At 39.5% G+C, this 19087-nt stretch overlaps 1 protein-coding gene across 4 annotated transcripts in view; it reads left to right on the forward strand.

Moving 5' to 3' along the window:
- The window catches only part of WARS2 (tryptophanyl tRNA synthetase 2, mitochondrial), a 48817-nt gene that overhangs the window by 352 nt on the left and 29378 nt on the right, over positions 1 to 19087 (forward strand). The window contains exon 1 of one of the 4 annotated variants that reach the window (XM_009685167.2): positions 44 to 466. The exons of 2 other annotated variants lie outside the window; for them this stretch is intronic. The gene's annotated coding sequence lies outside the window, so the exon portion shown is untranslated. Of the gene's footprint in view, positions 1 to 43; positions 467 to 19087 lie in introns of those variants that run through there. One more of the 4 variants, XM_068957358.1, reaches the window with a different exon arrangement.

Here is a 19087-nt window from a genome sequence, read left to right on the forward strand (position 1 = left end):
CGGCAGCGCAGCGGCTCCGCGCCTGCGCGGTAGCGGCGGGTGCAGGGGAAGGGGGGAGCGCCGAGGCGGGGGGGGGTTGAGCGGCGTCTGCCCCGGCGGCGGGCCGGGAGAGGGAAGGGCTGCCGAGAGCGCTGGGCAGGGTCAAGAAAATCCCCGTGCGAGCCCACGCGGGGAGATCCCCGGCAGCGCGGTCGTTGCCGGCGGGATTAACGTGCAGCGTTGCGGCCCGGGGAGGGGAAAGGTGGAAGAGAAAAGGCTCCTTCTTAGGGCTTTGCGCCCTCTTCGAAGCCAGTTCAGGTTGTGGCCGGGTGCGAGTCTCGGCGGCAGTGGCCGCTCTTGACTGGCTGCAGGTGTGGGTGCGTACTGCACATCGCTCTAAAGCTGCTACAGTCCGCGCGGGCACAAATGTTTAAGTCCTTGTCCTGTGAAGGATGTCATTAACTGCGGAGAAAAGGCAGTACCTCAGGTAATTCTCCGGACATGTTTCACTTGGCATAGTAACAACCGAGCCAAAAAAAAAATATCACAAAAGCTCATGTTTTGCCAGTTGTTCAAGCCTTGAAGTATCATTTGACGTGATTCAAGATTTCAGCATTGGTCTTTTCCCCAGAGCCTTATCTCCCAGTTTTAAGCGTATCTCAAAGCTGCAAAATGCTGTTTACTGTCTGCTATTTTTCCAGCAGAAAAAGGTTGTATAAGCATCTGAAAAGGCAGTCAGAGGATGTATATCAAGTCTCTATCGTGGTACATGGCACAACTTCAGCAGGTCGTAATAGCGGTTAAATTTGTTTCAAGTATTAGGATTTTCATTGTGACCATGAGGGGTATAAACTTGCTGTTTTGTTTCTTCCTCTTGTTCTCTTATGAAATTGAAATAGAAACAGGTGCTTGCATTGATCGTATTTGGGAAGATTCCATGAGCAATCAAACAAGTCAGCTAGGATTTTAATTTAATGAGCATATATTTGTAGCCATCCTCCTCCTTAACTAAGTTTCTATCCATAAGTGGATTTACCTTGCAATTTAAATTTTTGCGCCACTTGTAATCTGACTGTTATTACAATGAGTAGTAGAAGGTGTTTTGTCTGATGAGAATAATACTAATATTGCCTCATTTTACTGAATGCTTTTTTTTGTTAGCTGGACACTTTGATTTCCATGGAAAAGCCTGCTCACTTTCACATTTCATCTAAATCCTGGGTAGTATGCTAGATTTCTGTAATGGAACACTTTATCCAGAATTGGTGTCAGAGTAGGTAGGTCTCAGGTTAAGAGAAATGAGAAGTAGAAGATCAAATATAACATTTCTCAATGTTATCCATGTCATCTGTGACCTTGCAGTAACTTAATTCTAGCTCTTCTGCTTCTGAACAACGGAGTTACTCTTCCTGAGAATTCCAAGCTGAAAAATACACTAATTCATGTGAAGTTTGTGTATGTGTTAGTAAGTCTTGGTAAACTACAAGCTGCAGAACTGTTGGAATTACTTCAGCACTGCGATTTGTAAGGTTAAACTTAAGAAATGAAAGCATGTTTCAGTTACGTATCAAAACAATTAGTGGCATGTAAATGACCTTGATTTTGCTCCCTTTTGAAAGAGTCAATATGTTGAGAAGGGGGGAAAGGAGGGAAAAAGTGAAAACCTGTTATCCCATATGAAACTTACAGGACGTATTTCACTTAGTAACTGTATGCTTCCACTGTGGGGCAGAGGTAAGGTTTCTGAAATGAAGACCAACAAAGCCACTTACATTTTAGGGTGGAGGTTTTTTTGTATATTTCAGAATTCATTTGTGTATAAGACAGCTCTGAGTTGTAACCTAAAGAGTCATGACTTGGCATGCTCAGTGAGCCTGTTGGGTGGGTGTTTCCATTCCTTTAGATGCTCTGATTTAATTTCACTTACATGTACCTAAATCTTCCTAGGTTTAGAACGCTTTGGGTTTTGAATAGTTACGCTGTCCCTGTAATGTGTTTGCCATAGCAGATAACATACATGTCTTGCAAAGACGTCTCTAAACCACTCTTTATTTTACAAGATGAACGTCAGTGTTTTATGAAAAATACAAAATGTTTCTATGCACTTAAGTTTCCTACTAATCGTGATAGCTCTTTGGGATCTGTTCTGTATCCTTTTAGGACTCGAGATACTCTCCCAACTTGATTCCTCTAACAAAGGCTTTTATTTTATTCTGGTCAGGACAGAAATCTGCTCTGAGCAGACTTGGTTCCGTTACATCTTTGTATTCCTTCTGACATGAATTTCTTTGCCAGCTTTAAGTCACCTATGAGATCAAGATTACTCATCATATGCTTTGTCATTCGGTTACTGTTACCTGAAGTCCTTTGGATATAATAGATACCTGAGAACATATTTTCTTGATATTATTCTTTGAATGTTTTAATTTAAAAAACAAGAGGCCCAAAGTCAGTGTTATGTAACTCCATATCACTAAAAAGCTAGCAGTTGTATTCTAAATTTTCTCTGATTCCAGATTTGCAAGTCTGATATGCTGTGGACTTTTGTCACTTTGCTCTCAGTTTAAGTGCCCTCTTATGGCTATCTCAAAAGAATTGCACTCTAATAAGAAGAAAATGCTGGTTTCCTGATTTTTTTTTTTTTGTATTATTCCTGTGGCCACACTGCACTTCAATGTAATAAACTATTACAGTGTACAACTTGGAACAGATCATGTATTTGTTGTGTGCTGATGAGGAATATTCAAACTTCACTTTGGAAATGTGTGTTCAAGCTTAAGTAGTAAATGTCCACTGGCACCCTTAAAGTTGTGGCATTTTAAATATTTGACAATGCAGACATATTATGACAAGGTGCTATTTCTGTCATTTCAACTGTATTTTCCTAAAGGGCACAGTTCATTGTTATGCTGTATTTATCATGCTATGGAAAGGCCCTCTCTATTTTGTGTTGCATATTTCTAGCCTACAACTGGAATATGTAGTCATAATACGTACATGGTTAACAAGAAAGTGACATTTTATTGGAGAGATTGATCTGTATTTTTGGGCATGCGACTTTTAAGAGCTTATTTTCAAGTTCTTTGATTTACTGTCCTAGCGATCTCTAAGCCGAGGTTATGGGGAGTCATTTTATCATGTTTATTTATTTGATAATACATTCTTAAAAATGGCCATTAACAGGTACTCTAAGGAATTATTGATAAAACTCTGAGAATTCCAACTATGGCATAACCTGACAGTAGGAAAATTTAGTCTGAGTCAGTCAGGTTTATGGCATGATAAAATGTGAAACAGTAGAGGTTTGGTCCTGTCAGTAAAGCACTAGACATTGTTGGCTATCAATGTAAGTGCCCAGTTATATCTGGAAACTTACTGAATCTGCCCTCAGATTTTGTGTTGGTCAGCAAGTTCCATTACATTAACTATTACATTAAATATCTCTTTCTGATAATCTCTGTAGTCTCACTGTTGGAATATATATGCCAAATAACTTTATATCAAAAGAGATGGTCAATGGTAGGATTCCAGGCCCCGTAGGCTTTATTTTTTTCAATTCAGGCCTTCACTCCTAGCCATAACAGCTGCTGCTAGAAAAATCTAGGCTAGTGAAGGAGGTAAAGATAGGGACTGTATGTGCCTAGGTGGTTAGGGGAGGAAATCTTATTTCTCAGCAGTGCCACCAATACCTGTGACTAAGTTCTGAGCTTTTTTTTTATTGGTATGAACTCAAGTTATTGGACAGGATATCTCTTTTTGCCTCCATACTGCGCAAAGGACTTCTCATTTGCTTAGAGAGAAGTCTAGTTAGCATTGCACTTAACCCTTCAGACTCTCTGGTATGACATTCAAGTCCTCACCTGTAGCTGTTGCTACATATCATGTCTGAGACATACCAAAAGACTGTTTACTGTTGATGCTGCCCTGGTCAAGTAGAAGATGGATGAGGTCTTGCTTTTGGTTAGAGATTTTCATGCATCACTGACTTTCCAGGCTCCCAGTGGGAGGCCTACTTTTAGATGTTATTTGCTCTCCTAGATGTTATTTGCTCTCCTGAGCATGTCAGGAGTCTTTGGCACTACTTTTGTCCTCCAAGAGCAAAGCAGTCATTGTAATAATATTGTACCATCTGTTGCTGTTCTCAGAGCTGTTCTTCCTGAGAGCATCTTTCGATGGAAACATTTAGCTGCTTCCTCTCATTTAGCTGCTTTCTCTCCCTCCTATTTTTGTCTTCCCTCTTTGATGGGTAAGCCTTTCCTGGCCTTTGCCCTTGATCTGGTGCGATGGCTGTATTGCTATTGCTAAATTGTACACTTTGATGCTCTACAGTCCCCATCTCTGTCCAGTTCTACAGGAGTCTGCTTTATTGGCAAATGAATTTTCTTTTGGCCTTGCACAATGTAGAACTGTATCTTCCAGTCACAACGGTTGGCATTTTTTTTTATCCACAATACTTTTCTTTCCTCTTTGGTGCTAGTGTTTGGCCATTTACTCTGGACTCAAAGTTGGACTTGATGTAATGAAGTTCAGGGTAGTGACGCTAGCAGACAGCATTCAGGTCATACAGAGAGAAGATTGGTATGAGTCCCGCAGTCCTAAGGATGCCTAATTCTACATTTCAGTGAGTGTTGCGCAGAAAAGATCCCTGCTGAATGTTTGGTCAGAACCATTGCAAGTATAAGACTTTCTAATTTAAGGAATCTAAACCAACACATTGGCAGTCTTAGCAGCTCATTTAGAAGCGTACCTATTTCTTTACCTGAGTTAATAGCTGAAGAAAAGCCATAGGATAGATCCCTCTAGGGTGCTGTTTCTCTAGCTGACTTTACAATTTGTGACCAAAATCAAGATGTATGGTATTTACTGCTGCTTTGTCTCTTGTGACAACCTGATGGGTGTTAGACTAGTCTGGCATGTTTTGCTCACAAGAAATCCATATTTACTGTTGGTTTTTTGCTCTAGTTGCCTTCCTAGGAATTACAGAGATGTTTTGTTTTGTTCATTGAGAGTTGATGCTAGGTGAACTAGCTCCCAGACTGCTCCTCCTTCCCTTTCTTTTGAAGGCAGGAATGACATGTGTCCTTTTCTGGGTCTTCTGATACTTTGCTAGGCCTCTGTGAACCTCAGAGATTCTGGCTAGTGTTCTCAGTACTTTTTAAGAAGAGATCTTCAGACTGGTTGCATATGATGAAATTTGATTCATTTTACGATCGTGTATTGTTCTTCTTGTTTTCAGGCCACCTGATCACACCATTTTTACTATGCTAGTTGTGTTAATGACTAGGCAAATTTGATATTTTCAAATGAAGGTTACTGCAAAAATGCCATTAAAGATAAAATGTGAAGGATTTTTTTTGAGGGATCCATTAAATCTGCATCTGGGAAAAGCATGTTAATCTTGAAAATCATTAGCTATAGTTATTGTATGGATTGTGGATAAAGGAGGTAGCTGAAATCGCCAGGCCCTAATCCTTAAGGATTTCAAACATTTTAGTTGAGACTGTAGTGAGAGAGAGCGCCCAATTTTTGGTATCGTTCAGCTGTGTTATGAATGAATAGCCAACTATTTAAAGGCATCCATGTTCTCATCTTGAATTTGTTGCTGTCACATCAGGGTCACTTTGTTAACCATTAATGAAATGAGTCCCCAGATGTGTGTAACAAGCTGTGCTTGTACACAGGTTACTGCAGCAGGTCAACTTCAGGACGGCCATCCAGGCATTTGTGTACTGAGATTGATGGATGAGGAGAAAAAATTTAAGTGCCTGCCTTGGATTTATGGTTGGAACAGTCCCTGGTGTAGCATCTCTTTCTTCTAGAGAGCGTGAAGGTTGGAGGCAGTGGAGTGCTTTCAACAGAGAGAGAAGTTAGAAATGCAGGTACCTATTTGACTGCCAAGAGCCATGCTGTTTCCTGGTGTCCAGTATGGGGTTGTTCAATACATTATAACCTACAGGGCTTTTAGGAAGGATCTAAGTGACATAAGAAATGCTTTCCAAAGAGGAGTAGCCTCTATGTGGATTCCTGTGCAGGAGTTGGTAACTATTTTTCTGTTTTCTTTAATTTCCTGGTTTCATATTTTCCTGAATTTTATCTTTTTAACTATTGGTGTTGGGAACAGATACTCAAACTTACTGAGTTACCCAACTCCTCCTGAAATCAGTGGGATTTAGCAACAAAATGTTCCAGCCTTTGGTTTAGGTCTTTAGTCTCTCCTCTCCATATTGGAAAGGAAATCTTTTCCTAAGCAATCATTGATTTTAATGTTAATCACTAAGTAACTTATGTTTAATCCTTTAGGGTACCCGACTTATCTCTCAAATAAAGCATTGGAGGTGTTCCCTACACCGGGAAGGAAGCCATCTGCTTGTTTATCATTTTCACACGTAAAAGGAAGTTAGTATGCAGTGAGAGAATACATGTTACTTGGGTCTTCACTGGGTTTGGCAGGACTCAAATTTCCACATAGAGTTGTTAGAACTTCCAGTTGGAGGAAGACCTTTCCTAATCAGTCTTGCCTAATGCTTTGTCTGTAGTGGATTTTGGACGCTGTTGTAGCTGCACAGGGAAGAGCCCCAATTGTAGACAGAAATGAAGGATCTTTGAGGCGTGAACTGGCCCTATTCATTTCCACAGAGTTGTAACAATAAAGTCTGGCAAACGTAGATTGTTTTAGCAGGAAATAGCCCTTTATTCTGGTGTCTTGGCAGGACTTGGGTAGAGTCCCACCATTCTTTCCCCCTCCGGCCCTTGCTTTGAGTCTCTTGGCTAAGCCTGATTTTTCTCTGGAGGGACTCCTGTTTTTATTAACTTGTTTTTGTAAAGTGAATTTAATGAAAGATGCTACACTGGCATTCCTGGGTGTTGAAGTTCTGTTTAAGTGTCTCTGCGTATATTTGACAAACATACTGTGTATGTAGTGGATCACCTCTGTCTCTAGACCACAGTCTGGGGGTCCTATTTTAATGTTGTTTAACTAGCAGATAGAATTTCTGTTTACTAATATGGCAAGCCCTATTCTAGGCATTGAACAATTACTTTTTCCATGACACAAGTTGTGGTTTATCCTGAGACTCTAGGGCTAGATGAACAAACGTTTTGTGGAGTTGACTCAAGTTACAATAGGATCAGAATTGAAGTGTAGAAAACCCCTGAACATTAAGTCAGTTAAGTTACCTTGGATCATTTATTTTTTGAGCTCTGCTAAGTTTCTGAATAATGAACTGAAATTGTTTTTCTTTTGGTTACTCAAGCCCTTGACTGTTAATAACTGTGATGATACCATTCTCATAGTCCCCAGCTTGGAAAAAATCTTATAGCAGGCTTTATCATTTTCTGTTGTATCAGACAAATCTGATGCAACAGAATCTGATACAAATCTATCATCCACTGAAGAAGATGAAACACATTTTTGTCCCCAGAGACATCCACCTCTTGAAAGTATGCTGAAGCTCTCACTGCAAGGGGCAAGAAGTACAGGTATATATTTAAATATGTATAATTAAATAGAAATATATATACATACATATATGAAAAAGGTATAATTTTATATTGTTTGCTTGTTTTCCTCCTTCTCATTCTGGAATCTGATGGTTCTTACCAGAAATTAAAAGTCTGGTTTTAACTTTTACTTTCTAGTTCTTTGAATTTTGCTAAGGCTTGTTTGCACTGCTTGAAGCTGTCATAAGGAATGGAATGGTGAAGTTGACTTGATAGTTTCAGTGATGTCTGAATGAAGAGTCAGTGTTGTGTGCAGGGACCACTGACGGGGTTTCCTCAGTTTTCAGGGTGTTGCACGAAGAAGCGTTGTGAGCCGCTTACTGATGTTACCACATACTGATGTTATTTTCATAACTAGGCAGATAGTGCCTTGCTATGCTCAATTCATATTTAGTTGACACTTTCATAATTGTACAGACTAGGAATTTTTGTTTAAATTTCCTAGTTTATAGATAAAGATCTTAGAACCCTACAGTACTTGTTAGAAGGTACTTTTCCCTTTCAGGGCCTTTCCCTTGAACATTCAAAGTGGGGTTGATCCCACCTAGTTCACTTAGGAGCTGGTGTATTTCTGGAGCTTCTAGTTTTCATATGAAGTGTTGCTTAGGGTTCCTTTCTCCCTTCTAGAGTGCTTTAGGTGATTCTCTGCAAATTCAAATCTTCTACTGTAGACTGATTTGATGAGTGGACTGTCACTATTTCTAGTTCTGTGCAGAAAGATCCCAGGGTCAGCTAGAAATACTTTCCATTTTTGAGACTCAAAGCTCCTGTATAACCCTTCTAATTCCCACAACTATTTGGAAGCTAAAGTGAGAAGAGATTGTATACATAGTCCCAATTTGCCTCATACTGTATTAGTGTTGTGGTCTTGAGTCTAGTCAGTGCAGTCTTCTCACTGACGATCATATTCTGAGCTTACCCAACAAAAGAAACAGTTCTTTCCAGTGATTCTTCCTGAATCCTAGGTGGTCTTATGGGAATTCCCTTTTCTGCTTATCAGGTTTTCTTTTTACATTAACATCAGCAAAGAAAAAGAGGCAACTATAAACTTTTGATGACAGAACCACATTATGCTATCTTGCCTAAATGAAATTTCTTTCTAGCCGCATCAAAGTTTATTTCAAAGGTGGTCTTTGACTTCTACTTGAATTGGGTTATCCATTTGCAAATATTTTTCTTGAAATCACATACTTACCAAGACATGGAAAGGCTGTACTTATTAGGCATCCATAGGGTGCTTTCCTTTTGCACAGAAGCACAAGACAGTTTCAGACGTTTCAAAGCCTCTTTGTTGCTTATGCAAAGGGGATGAAGGGTCCAGCCCTCTGAATTCCTGACCAAATCTCGTTTTGCATCTCCACTGGCAACAAGTTAGCCCATGTAATTGCTGCCACCAAGAATGAATACCCATTCTGGTAGCCATATCCTTTTACTGTAATTTTCTAGAAAACATCCATATTTGAGATCTCTGTAGAGTTATAGCAGTGTCCGCAGTTTGCATGTTCACCAAGCATTAAGTTGTGTCAGAGCAGCCGGAGGTGGTGATCCTCCATTCAGAGAGACATTGTTACATTTGACCATCAAATAAGCCTCAAGTTCCTATACGGTATTGATTATAAGTCTCTAGTAGAAGACGTACACCTACTCAAAGAGAAATAGTATGTTACGTATCTCTGGGACGACTGCAGTGCAAACTTTCCACTTCTTTTGCCCTGCTGTACTCCAAAGGGTGCATTCAAATTGAGAGTTGGTAATTTGCCTGGAGTCCTCTGGGCTAGTTTGAATAATACAGGTAAGTCATCAAGGGAAATCTCTTATTTAAAATAAAGCAGTGTCCTATGGGAACTAGGGAATTTTTCATTTGAAGCTTATGGGCTTAAGGTGTGTGATAAGTAGGATTGTGACTACAGTATGCTGTGACTTTCATGAAGTGTGCTTTGGCCATCCTAGTCTCACAGCTATTGTTCTATAAACTTCTGCATGCTTTAAATATCAAATGTGATAACAGTTATTTGTATCGCCTTTGTTTTTACATTCCTTAAATCGTAGTGGTAAAACAGTTTTTTTTGTTGTTGTTTTTTAAAGCAGTGTTTGTTGTGCTAGTGGCTGAAGATGCTGGAGCACGTTAGGTATGTCCACTTGCAAGAACTTCCTCTCACGTAAGCAAAGAATTTGCGCTCCCTGCAGAAACTTTCAGCAGTTGTAAAGTCAGTAGTTGCCTGTCTGCTGGTTCAAGTTCAGGCAATGGAAGTATAGACACTCCACTCTTCCTGTCTTCAGCCTAACCTTGGATTAAATTCTTTAGGAAGAGAATATAGCTTTTGTTGTCTAATTACTCCTTTGGGGTCAGTGTCTGTGTCTAAACTGTGGCATCCAGAAGTGCCTACATGCTCCTGAGCACAGGAACATGCCTTGGCTACGTCCTGCTTCAGGGCAGGACCTGAGCGTACGTCAACGTCTCTCTCTGTGCCCCCCTCATCAATCCCTAATCCTTTGCTTGCTCTTTCTGTGGAAACAGTTAGCCAAGTTTGGTGACTTCTGGACCAGCCTGCACAAACTAAATTGGTTTAAATGTAGTCTCTAAGTATCACCTAGTTCACTTCAGAAAAAGTTTTTAAAAGTCCCTTATATAAATCTGATTATTGCTTCTAAAATATTTAAATTGATAGAAGTTTCTTAGGCATAGACAAAGAGAACCAGTTGTGGCATTTTCTTCATGATGTGCACATGGGAACTGTTAGGGATTTTACTGAAACTTCCACTTCATACCGTGTCTCAACAGCCATCAGGTGTTTTTAAAACTTTCCTTTTCACCTGAGGTGTATTTGAGCCAGTGACTACAAGGTGAAAGTTTTTAAACAGCTGTGTTAATTTTGGCTCCATGTGAAAAGAAGCCAAATTTTCCCTCCTCCAGTTAATTGCCAAATAAAATAATGAAGGGGAAGCAAACTACTCTTTGAGTTTCTAGGACTGTGAGGAAACATAGTGATTCAAAAGAAAAATTACTTTTTAAAAAACATCCCTCTAAATGTAAGTTGATAGCCTTTGTTTATATCCCATAGGGCAAACTTGGTAGCATGCAGACTCCTTACTTGAACAAAATATGTTAAAAAATTAAACAAACTTTCTTTCAACTAGAGGTCAGAGAAGGAGCAACAGTGATCAGATGTTTTAAAGACATTTGGATATAACTGTGATCAAAAACATAGAACTTCTCCAGTTTCTCTGCGAGGGAAATATTTAGTTTTGGGGGGGACATTCTTTCGCTTTTTGTTTGTTTTAAGATTATGATGCTTCTATGCCTAAAATGGTTTCATCTATTGACTTAAAAGCAGATTAACATTTCATATATCCAATAACCTATATTTATAATTCAGCAATACAATACACTACTTTTTTTTTTTTTTTACATTTTGACAGAAAAAAGCCTGTCTCTCTCTTGCAGCAAATTGAGTGCTCATTCGTCTCTTGTTTCTATCAGTTTTATCCTAGGAAGGCAGTGTACGTTTCTGAATACAGGTGCATAACAGCTTGCATATATTAAATGTTAACCCATATTTCACACCTTTCAACAACACACAATGGTTTCAAAGCATATCAGTGTCCAGCTACTACCCATGAAAAGGGCTCAATTCTCAAATGTTGTTAAATACAGGTAGAAAGATTTGAGGCTTGAAATACCATGAGCGCTAGCCTATTGGAATAGAATTCTGATTTTTCTTCCATCCTCTTTGGTTGTCTGACCTTAATTATGCCTGTGTAAGCTCATAGGCTCAGAGCACTGAAAGAGAACCAACTGGAGATGACCTGGTGTGTATCCTGTTCCAAAGTAAAAATCAGCTACATCTTTCCTAACACATTTTTTATATATATGTATATATATATATATATATTTTTTTTTTTTAAATGAAGACTTCCACTACTGCAGACATCACAACTTTTCTGAGCACTCTTCTGAAGTGCTTTCTTTTTCTTACTGCTGGAAACTTTTCCTTACATCTGGTCTGAATCTTCCTTGCTGCAACTTAAGCTCGTTGTTTCTTACCCTATTAACCATGGTCCCAAAAATCACATTAAATGTTTTCTCGGTCAGACTTCTACATATTTAAGGCTCTTACCTTGTCCCTCCCCAGTCTTCCTTGCATTGGACTAAACCTCAGTTCTTTCACGCTTTCCTCTGTAGTCTTATTTCTGAGGCCTCTCATTAGACTTGTTCTTCTGTGGCCTCTTTTTGGAAATGCGGGCTCCAACACTTGTCGTGGGGCTCCAGCTTGAGGCCATCCTCATCCTAAGTATGATAGGAGAATTGTTTTGTCTTCTGGATTTAAAACCTATTTATAAATCCTGTGCAATTGTTGCTCTATTGTATTTATTTAATGTTTTCACAGCAGCATGACATTGACTAATATTCAGCTCCTGAAACGTAATAAACATCAGATCCTGTTCTGCAGTTGTTACCTAGACAGGGGTTCTCCGTCCTCTATTTGTGTAATTGTAATTCTCTGTGTAGAACCTTGTCCTTCTCCTTGTTAAATAGCATCCTTATTTTTCATACCATTTCTTTGTTCTGTCAAGATCATTTCGAGCCCTTATGAGCCTTCCCACCTTTGTGTTTTCTGTAGATTTTAATGAGTACCCTTTCATTAGTTACTGGATGATGAAATAAAATATTAAAATATTCAATAATACTGGCCCCAGGACAAAACTGTGCAAAACTACATTTGATACATCTTTCTGTGCCCACAGTGAGCCATTAACATGAACTGCATTAACACTGCAGGTTTTTTTTCTGGACAATTTTATGCCCCAGTATACAGTATTTTGTCTAGTTGCTATTTCTCTAGCTTGTGAGAAAAATGAGATGCTATCAGAACATAATAAAAGTCAGGATATGACCTTTAGTACTTCTCCTACATTCTAGCATCTGTGTTTTTTTTTTTCTAGGTTCTTACAAATTGTGTGTTCCCATATTTTTCCAGGAATTGAAGTTAAGCTGATTGGTACAGAATGATGGAATAACTCTTCTTGTGTGAGGTCCCAGAGTGGGCTATAAGGTTCTCTGTTCTCTTCCTGGTCTGCTGCAGCTGTGTAAGTGTGTTTTGTGCAGCCCCATTGGGCTACACAGGATCAGGAGGAAGGCAGACCTGCTGGCTGCTTCAGAGAACTGTTTCCAAAAGACATCTGTGCCCTCAAATTTTAACTATTTGATTGTTGCCAGTTCAAGTTGTTCAATGAACAGTAAATTAATGAAGGTTGCTTCTCTACTAATTTGTCTTACATTCATTCTCCGCAATGTAATAAGCCTGCGCATCCTCTCCCTCTCCTTTCCCCTTGTGCCACCTCCTCCCAGCAATGCCAGCTGTAGCTATCATAGCTTCAGTTTCCAGCATTGTGTGCTTAGTCAAATGAACTTGGAGGTAGCATGTATTCAACTGATCGGAGCCTCATGCCTTGCCTGCCTGGCAAGACTGTTCCTGCTGTCTGACATGCTTAGCTTTGCCTGTAGCCTTCTGTCAGTGGGGCACTAACTTGGTTTCTCTCCTAGCACCTTACTTGCTGGAATTCATAAAGAACATGGCATCACTGAGTCCTTTACCCTTTCACTGAATTCAGGAGAAATGGGTCAATGGGGCCTGCAGTTCATGTGTCTGGATAGATAGTTTGATTGAAGAAGCTTTGTTGCCTTAGCTTAAAAAAGGGAAAGTAAATGGTTTGCAAGTAGCTAATGCAGAGTTCAGGTTGAGAGGCTGCTGCCTGTCTTGTGTCACTGGAGACCCTTAACTGCAATTCTGTGTATGTTGTTGAAAACCAGGAGGTGCAGAGCTATGGCATCTTGCGGTGTGCACTGGATTTGCTGTGTAACTCTGCCTCTTTGGGGTATGCCTCAGCTTTGAATCAAAGAGATGCCCTAGCATGCTCTCTCTCCAGTCAGTGTGGAGAAAGGTGGGGAATGCCGCACAAAAAAAATGAAGAGTATTGAGCTGTGTCCTCACTGAGGAAGCCATTGTGTTTTAGAGTAAGATTGGTGACACCAGGTGGCCGTGTGCAGAGCTTGTCCGTGGTTACTTCACCGGCTGTGCGCAAGCTGCTCCAAAAATTCTGTCAGATGTTACCACCACTTCTTGTTCCAAGATTGCTTGAGCCAGCTCTTCTGTTTTGTAGGCTGCTTAGAAGTCCCAAAGCCAGCATTTGCTTAACTTGCATAACTCAGCATGGGAGTGGAGGGTGTATGGATGCCCTGGGTCCAGAGGTACGTTCGGTTGTGTGGTAGTGGGAACTGTGGCAACCTGCTGTAGATAATCCTTACATCTGTCAGTACAGCTGTCGCTAGCACATTGAATGGCACGTGGAGCTCATAAAGCAAATGAGAAAATACATTTGTGGGACACAACATACCACATAAAAGGACCCATTTGCTTAGTCATCTTTAACAAGGCAGCATGAGAGGGCAGTCTAACCCAAATGCAGTTGCAGTGTATTTTTTTGCCCTAGAAGGCAGAGTTAAATTTATAGAGTAGGTTAATATATGCTATAAAGGTTCCGCCTTTAAATGTGTTTCTCATTTCAAATATAAATATTAAAATTTTACTTACGTTTAAATATAAATGCATTTGACATTCAAGACGGGTACCAGGCGCTGCCATTTAGACCTTAATTTAGTACAGTTTCTGAGCAACAAGTTAATCGTTTCTTAGAAGTTATTTATATGAAAACTTGCTCTGATCTAAGTATGTTTCTTTCTAATTTAATGTTAGCTCTTCAATCCCTAATTTTGGGAATTAAACATGATGAAATAACGTTTTTACCAGATTAATTTGGCATATTGGATTACCAGATGAAGATAAATGTGTTTTAAAGGCTTTTGTGTCAAGTCTACAGAAAAGTAATTGCTTAAGAAGTAAGAAATGAAGCAAGGCCTGTAGTACGTAGACTGCTTCTAAGTTTCCCTTTATCTTTTTGTTGTATCTCTAATAACATTAATGCTTAAATTGTCCCACTGAGGCTTTAAGATTTATGCTCTAGGTAGTAAAATCTGAGTCTTCTGGTCTCCCTTCCTCTTGCTGCTTAATAGCTGGTTGAAGACAGTTTTTGCTGAGCCAGGATTAACAGGCCAACATACTGTTTTGGAAATGAGAGCTTTGAAGTTGCAGAGTATTGATGAGGGAAATAAAAAATCATAGACAGATGCAAAAGATGCAGTAGCTGGGAACTTTGTCAGCCAAAGAATTTCTTCTACCTCTGAAGTTGAGGCACGTTTTGATTTTTTGATTTTTTGTTTGTTTTTTCATCCCTTTTTGATCCGTGTTGGGAGGATCTTTATATTTGAAACTTCAAAATGTCCAATTCATGTGTTTTAGTCCTGTTTGTGTTTGCTTAACGTGCTCTTTCCCATTTTCTATTCCTCTGATAAATTTGAGCTTGCTTCAGTTTGAAACAACTGTGGCTAAATGAATGGCCACACATAAAATTATGCTAAGAGGAGCAAAGTCTGTGAATGATCCTCCACTGCTTCCTGAGTCATTCCAGTCTCATCAATCAGTGCTAGTGCTGCGGAGGCTGTGGCGTGTGTTATGTCGCCAGCACAGCAGCTTCTCCATCCCTTTCCCCCACCCCCTGCGTGCCTACACAGTGGGGAAAACTAGAGAGGGAAGCCATCAATCTTCCCTGTCATACATGTCAACAGTGATTCTCCTGTCGACTTCCTGTTCACTCTGTCTTGCTCCACCACCTGTGTTTAGAATTAGCTCCTATTCTAAAAATTTCACTCTGTTCTTCACCTGTTCTGCCTTGGCTGAATAGCTATTAAAATGAAGCAGAGTGGCTAAACGTTGTAGCATGTGAACAGTAACCACTAGAGTGTGAGGCAGTGATTTCTGTTGCAGCTGACTACTGCAATGCTGTCATCATTTTCGATAATGGATTTTTTTTTTTTAGGTCTGAAATATCTTGCTTGTGTCTCAGCTCAAAGGTGAGCTTGTGAGCAAGTCTTTTTTTAAATTTAAAAAAAAAGATGGAAATATTTGCTAGATATGTTGTAGATGGAGCCGTAAGCCCATCTACTGTCAGTTAGCTTGCTGGGATAGATTTATGAACGCCAAAGAAATTGATTATCCAGAAGCTTTGTCCTTACCTTCAGTTACTCAAAGGATATAATTTGCAGAGCACTCTTTGGGACTGGGTCTTACATCTCTGTATCTGGCTAGCAGGGATCTTGAAAATGTAAATGATCATTTCACCCTCCCCTGAGTATCAGTAGGTTGAAAAACTGAGATGTCCTGCTTTATAATTCTAGGCCAGGATCAAGGTCATAATCTTATGGTCCGTTCTGTTCAATAATAGGTCTAAAACAGACTCTCACCAGCAGAACTTTATATTTTCATATTGTTGTGTAAATGCTTTCCTAGACCTAATGAAAAGGAGAAAGCATTCCTGAGAATTGTCTATTGGGAGCTTTGCTTTCTTCTATCTACTTGAATGGATGCTAACCTTTTCTGTTTTAAAAACCCATGAAGAGATGGAGGTATCTGCATAAGATTTCCTTATGATCGTCCTTGTCTGCTTTCAGCTTTGTCCTCATCTGCTGTCATTTCAAGTGTACGGTAGCGATATTTGTAAGGACTTAGGAAGAAGAGGGGCTCCGAAAACTCAATTCCTGTGACTGCCTTCGCTTGGCTTAATTTGTGTAACTCCTCTGGGAAGCAGAGGAACTGAACTATAACTCTAATTTTACTACATATTTGAGAAGTGGTTTGCAATTGACCAGGCTAGGCAGATACATTTAATTTGTCTCCAGTTCTCACAGAATTCATAAAACCAAGCATGGTAGGTATAATCAGGATATTAAAAATAGCCTGACTTAAGATTAGTGACTTAAGATTTCTTGATTTGCACGTCTCATTTCAGTGTGAATTCTCAGTGCTTCCAGAGACCTGAATTGCATTTTTTTTCCTTTGAGTAGACAGAATTTGGGGCTTTCCAAATTACTAGTTGCCTCCCCAAACAGGTGTACTTTGTGGCTGTGCTTGATCTTGCACTGTGATCAGAGTTCAGGCTTGAATTTATGTGGGTCTTATTCTGACCAATTTAAAAACAATTTTTACTGGTAAAGAGTCTTAAAAATCTAAAAGAAATTTCAGTAACTTCCCATAGTTCTAAAGAAGACAGAAGTGGCCTCTTCTAAACCAAGAGAGACTTACCTTTTTAAATGTTGCAGATCTGGGCTCGTGGAAGGAGCCCTGCTACTTTATGGTCAGCGATACAATGAAATGTTCTTGGTTATGGCTTTGTTTTTTTTCTGCTTTCCACTTGATCTTCAGTTTGAAAAGTAAGTCAAGATTAGGTTAGTTGTGCATTACCATGCTTGATTTTTAAATGAATCTTGAAATCTTACTTTCCAGATTCTCTAATGTTACTTTAAAATTAAAGTAAGATAAGTTTTTCCCAAGTAACTGTTAAATATTTTAATTTAAATTTCTAAGTTTGTACATATTTTGTCTGGGCTGTCCCTTTACAACAACTATAAGACATCTTAAAAATGTTTTGTTTATATATCAATTATATATATATATCTCAGAGTAATATGTACTCAAATTATACAGATGTCTAAATTAAAAGGTATTAACAAAATAAATTTGAGTCAGCTGAAAGTCATGGAATGAAATAGAGAACCTTTGCTTTAAACTTAAACTTTAACTTTTAAAGTTAAACTTTTTCTGCAGCTGCAAATGGTTTAGGGAGCATATGGCATTCTGCTTGGGAGGTTGCAAAAAGCTTTTAAACACAATTGGGAATGCAGTATGTACAGCTATCAGCATCGAAAGAACTGCAAAGCTGCTTCAAGGATTTAATGCTGCCTTGCTGCTGAAAAGGTTGGAAGGTTGTCTGCGTGCTCTTTAACAGTCAAGAGTCCCATGTCTGCTTTGTGAAGTTTATATTTTAAACTGTGTAATCAATTGTCCTTCTTCAGGTTTCTTATAAATAATGAAAGGTACTGTTTCCAGATACTGAATGGCTGACCATACTTAATCTGTGAAAATAGTTTGGCCCACCAAGGAGGAAAGCAAACGAAAGCTTAATCCAGTGTAGCTGTGATTTTGGAGTGCTCTCTTCTGCAGATCACTTTTGCTTTGGTAGATTGTCCTGAATATCAACTTTAGGCAGTTTGCATGCTTCTTTTAAAGATTTAAGATTCAGTTGTTTTCAAGTGTCTGTCTAGGTCATAAATAGCATGAAAGTTTTATGTAATGCATACATTTCCTGATATAAGTGATCAGTATCAAGTTGATTTTTCATAAATTCAACATTTTTTTCCTTTAAAAGTCTTTCTAGTAGACAAGCATGCTGTGAACACTTTCTTAGCTTTAAACATAAAACTGTTTATGATGATCTTCAGGAAACACACACATATGATTTCCTCAGCTCTAGCAACTTTTCTGTGTTCTCCACTTAAGGCGCCTTTGTTTCTTACTTGCAGGGGATGGGTGTGTTTTTGACTGCTTAGTTGAAATCATGACAATTGTAGCTCTCCTCACTGCAAGTGGGGCCTGTTGAGAAGATGAGTTTCCATGCGTAAAGTTCTGGTTTGATCTAAGAGAGCAATATTGGGTTTCAGAAGCTATCAGCTTTTCTGGAATACCCTTTTCCACTGAAAATGGATATGGCCGTACTGCAGGATATTGGGGGCAGACTTTGGCTGTCCCACTCTGGGATAAGCATGGAATGCTTGTTCCTGGTAATTCAAGAGCCTTTAAGGTGGTGACAGTTTTTCAGTCGTAAGGAGCAGCAGCTGTTCATCCTGTAATGAAAAAGGAGGTTAAATAATAGCATACCTGAACCTTAACAGGTTTCTGGCCCACCTTCATTTAGAAATGCCACCAAGAGAGGCACTGTAGTGTTTGGAATTGCCCTGCAGAAATCTTAATGAGAGAAAATGAATAATAAATGTTAAAACATCTGTCAGATGCCATGCTTTTACCAGGAAGGGTAGATTAACATGCAGCATTACTGGAATAGGTGCACACACCGTACAGAGTTAAACACAGGAACCGCAGGCCCCCGCTGCGCTTACTACAGATGTCTGAATGAGTGAGTGCCTGTGGGCTGAAGCTGCATGTCTTGTGGCTTTCACTCCGCTCCACTGGGGAGCCTTCACTCCTTTTATTTTCATCCTTTTCCAACTGCCGCACTCTAGAGCGCCCGGCTCCCATCCCCTGTCCTAACAGCCCCATTGAAGCGCATTCCAGCCCCATGATTTCATGGTACCAGGCACAACTCCCCTGCCATGCTGCTATGCTGCCCGCTGACTCTCACAGAGTGAACAAACAGGGAACATAAACTCTCTCCAAAGGAGCAATGTTCTCTGTATATTTTTAGTGTTAGAAATCCAAGATTCATTTAAGGGCTGCTTTTTTTTTTTTTTTTGTTAAATACAGACTTCTGCTAACACAATGGAATATTTCATACCACCCTATTTGCTGTAACATCTCGTACTTTAACTTCTTTGATTCTATTTAACAACATAAAGATGAAAGACTTAGAGTCAACTGGTCCCTCAGCTGGGAGCCGATGCGGGTTTGTTCTTTGTAATGTATTTGCTAGAGCTTTGTCC

The sequence above is a fragment of the Struthio camelus genome, chromosome 1 (genome assembly GCF_040807025.1).
Source record: "Struthio camelus isolate bStrCam1 chromosome 1, bStrCam1.hap1, whole genome shotgun sequence".
Taxonomy (NCBI): domain Eukaryota; kingdom Metazoa; phylum Chordata; class Aves; order Struthioniformes; family Struthionidae; genus Struthio; species Struthio camelus.